This window comes from Wasmannia auropunctata, unplaced genomic scaffold (assembly GCF_000956235.1).
Source record: "Wasmannia auropunctata unplaced genomic scaffold, wasmannia.A_1.0 LD273700.1, whole genome shotgun sequence".
Lineage (NCBI taxonomy): Eukaryota > Metazoa > Arthropoda > Insecta > Hymenoptera > Formicidae > Wasmannia > Wasmannia auropunctata.
This window is the reverse complement of record NW_012089190.1, coordinates 1,512-5,642: the sequence shown is the minus strand read 5'-3', so window position 1 is coordinate 5,642 and position 4,131 is coordinate 1,512. Positions and strand designations below refer to the sequence as shown.

The window sequence follows — 4,131 nt, the reverse complement described above, 5'->3', positions numbered from 1 at the left end:
TTATATAAATAGTATAAATACATTATTAAATATAATAAATATACAGGATGTCTCGTTTTAAATAAAATAGTCAATTGTTCCGAAATTATTGATCATACAAGAAAATATTTTAGATAAAAATAGAACGATTTTGAAGAAAATTTATTTTGGTCAAGTTGGAATTTTTCTAGGTGGAGATGCTAAAATGAAGGTTACTTTTAATTTATATTTTTATATTTTCTAGAATTTTTTTTTCATTTTTTGGAATTATATAATTTTTTTTACATAATATGATTCCTCTAATTCTGCACATAAACGTAATTAAGTTAAAGTTAGAAAAATCAATACTTTATGAGATATTTATATTTAGTTTATTATGTTATACTTTGACATAAAATATAAAATATCTTGTGAATTGTTGATTTTTTTATAATTATATCTTATTACTTTTATGCAGAGATTAATGAGATGAATTGATTAGTGTAAAGAAAATACATTGTTTCTTTAAAAAAAAAATGAAATTTTATCTTTTTTTTCTTTTATTTTAAACATTTTTGTTGTATCTTCAATAATTTTGCTGATAATTGGCTGTTTTAATTAAAATAATCTTGTATTTAAAAATAGATATACATATTACATATAAGTATATAATTAATTATTAATGAATGAGACAGAGAATATTGATAGTTCTTGAATGTATTTATTTAAAGTTATAACAGAGAAATTCCCTTTTCTGTTTTATGAACATAAATAGAAATAGCACCATAGTTAAACATAAGAAAGAATATTAAGCGATATTATTATTCAAGTATCATCATTCTGTCATATTTGATGGATATGATCCAGAATAAAGAAATCTGTTATCTATCTTCTCCCAGTTAGGGCCAGCGTTTTCCAGTCATATCAACTCCACATAATCCTAAGAAATTACAACCCAAACGTTCACAGCAATCATCATGGGTGGAACACTAAAATATTTAAAATGTAATATATGTATATAGTTGTGTTAATCGATATTAAAAATTAATATTAATTTTTGGATACTTATTGCGGATGCATCGATATAGATGTAAAACATTTTCTTGTGGTCTTAATAAGTTTATATAGATTATGCACAGAACAATGCATGAATTATAAATTTTTTAACTCTAATATCATTTCCTTCGTATGTCTTTTAAATAAAATGATTTTTTCATAAAATATATATTGTATAAATACTTACGGTCCCCATCCATTTAGTACATCCTTCTCCAGAAGTAACCATAGTCATAGCAATTATAACGAAAATAGCAAAGATAACGAACTTCATTTTGTCAATATTTTCTGTAATTATTATTTTTATAATATATCTACAATTCGACATGCGCTTTTGAAATAATATGATAATAATGCTTCTATAAAAATTGCCATTTTTACTTCAATTTATCTTTTAAATGATGAAACTAATAAAACAAGAAACATTTTATTATTAATACACTGCTCAAAATAATTATGGCATAGAAAAATTTTAGGTAAAAATCGACCAACTTTGGCTGACAATAACTTTGCAAAAAAAATATCGTAGTAGTGATAAACTTTTTTTTAAATTAAAGCTTGAAATTTCTACTTTAGAATACTATGGTTTGATTTTAAATTTAATGCACTCCTGTTACTGTAAAATCTTAAATTTGAGAGCATGTTTGCCATACTGAAAATTGCAAAGTTTGACGAAATGCACATACTCGCTAAAATTTCTCTCGGGGATGCCGTTTGCAGCGTCATAAAGTTCGAACCTTTCTCTTTATTTAAAAATAATAAATGCAAGTCGCTACGATTTTTTCTTCACGAAGTTGCAGCATTTTAAAGTAATCCTTATATTTTTCTCATGTATGGCCGGCATTACCTGATACCAGTGCACCATAAGGAGGCAATCGGATTTTACACATTATTTGCGTGCACGTATGTGTAATACACACACACACGATGTGCAAAATCTTATCGCCAACCTCTTTATGGTGCACGTTGGGTAATGCTGACCGTACATAAGAAAAATACAAGGATTACTTTAAAATGCTGTAACTTTGTGGAAAAAAAATCGTAGCGACTTTCTTTTTTTCAAATTAAAGAGAAAGATTTGAGATTTATGACGCTGCAAACGGCATTCTCGAGAAAAATTTTAGCAAGTCCGCACGTTCCGTCAAACTTTGCAATTTTCTCATGTATGGTCAGCATTACCCGATGTGCACCATAGGAAGGTTGGCGATTGAATTCTGCATATCGTATATTTTGCATAGTACCTTAAAGTAGAGATTCAAGCTTTAATTTAAAAAAAAGTTCAGCATCCTACGATGCTCGCGGAGTTGTCGACAGTCAAAGTTTGCCAATTTTTGCTCAAAATTTCTCTATGCCATAATTTTTTTGAGCAATGTATAATATCAATGTATAGTTTTATATATATAGTTTATTATCTATTAATTTTTGGAGTCTCAACTTTTATTTTAAAAAATTAGACTATGTTAGAACTTACCGTTCTTATTGGGAAGTAAAATCGGTTATGCGGGTTATACAACGAATCGCAACTGATCAATTCTTCGATTTTTAAAGAGTATTTATATGTTACTTTATATCTCACTTGTGCAATAAAAAATTCCAGAAATATATGTAATTGCTTACATTATCTACTAAATGTAAGGAAACATTGCTTAGGCAGATAACTTTATTTCCATACGTGAAAATGGTAACGTTTTATTTGTCACGGAAAACAATAAAACAATATTTCCGCATGTGGAAATGATATCGTTTCGTTACGGAAAACAATAAAACAATATTCGATCGATATATGTGAATATATATGTAAATAGTTTTATAACAAAATTAAGTGTTGAGTTCTGATTTTAATGTATACGCATAAACGCTATCATTTCCACATGCGAATTAATGTTATACATAAAATGCAAAACATTTTTTGATATCTATTTTGAATAGTTTTTGAAATAAGAACTGAAAACTGCTACATATAAAAGGTGATTTCATTCCTTCAAACCATTTTTTAGCACCAACTAATATTTTATTTACGTAACCTATAACTGTACAAATTTTCATTAAAATCAGAATTTAACACTTCGCGAGGTTTCCTTGTTACATTTTAGACTCTTAATTTTTAATTAGTTACATTTTATCGATAACTATTAACTTTTGATCTAACCTTCTTGAATTTACATTTTTAGTGCTTTTTGTAAACCCAAAATAAAATGCATATCTGCGTTGGTATCTTTAAATTTAAATTTGAGAACATACATTAAGAAAATTATTATAAACATAATAAATATAGTTTGACCACGGGAAGGAATCACTGTTCGTGTATCTTTTATGCATTAAATCATGTTGAAAGTCCTTCAAAATCGGTCCTCTTTTCGCGGCTTGACAGAAATAAATATAACAAATATACACTTTATTTAGAAATCCTAAAATTATAAAATTTAAAAATTTAACTTTTAATTTTTTAATTACTTTTTTTATTAACTGAATTTTTAATTTAACTAATTTTATTATCGACTAACTTGTATCTTAACTTAAAGTTAAATTTTTAAGGCTGTTAACTTTAATTAAACTCAGTTTTTAAAAAATATTAACTTACCCATTCCTACTGAATCCTAATCTGAGGTCAAAATTTATAAATTAACAATACATAGGAGGAGTTCCCCTAATGCCGGACGCTTAAGAATTTTCTTAAATAAATAAAAAATAATAATACTTCATTCTTTTTATTCTGCGTTATTTATAAGTTAACAATATTAGAAATCAAAATAAAGCAACAAAATAATCAATATTATCATTGTAATTAACTTAAATTAACGTTAAATTTTAGTATACGATTTTGAAAGATTATTAAGTATGTAGTACCGGACACAGTAACTTATTAACGTAACTCAGAGAACAGTTTCAATATAATTTGCAGCGTCACAAATATAATTGTCAGAACATTCGGGGATATCGGCACTAGCGTCATGTGTCCATTTTCAGCAGCAAGTGCTTCTTGCCAATATTTTTTGAAGTGCAGTTCTTTAAATTATTTTCTTTCCACGAATCTTTTTTTTACTATTCATATTGCTTAGGTGCAACTTTTAACCACTGAAACCAAAATAATGAATACTAATACAAAGATCGGAAGAG

The 4,131-nt window shown here is 26.6% G+C and overlaps 1 long non-coding RNA gene across 1 annotated transcript; it reads right to left on the bottom strand.

Annotated features, from left to right (window-relative positions):
* Positions 1-659: 659 nt before the first annotated feature.
* LOC105461974 lies at positions 660-2,572 on the bottom strand. Its single transcript, XR_976008.1, has 3 exons — positions 2,486-2,572; positions 1,202-1,302; positions 660-947 (listed from the first exon to the last, which is right to left on the bottom strand). It is a non-coding gene; the product is annotated as an uncharacterized LOC105461974 (long non-coding RNA).
* Between the last annotated feature and the right edge of the window lie 1,559 nt (positions 2,573-4,131).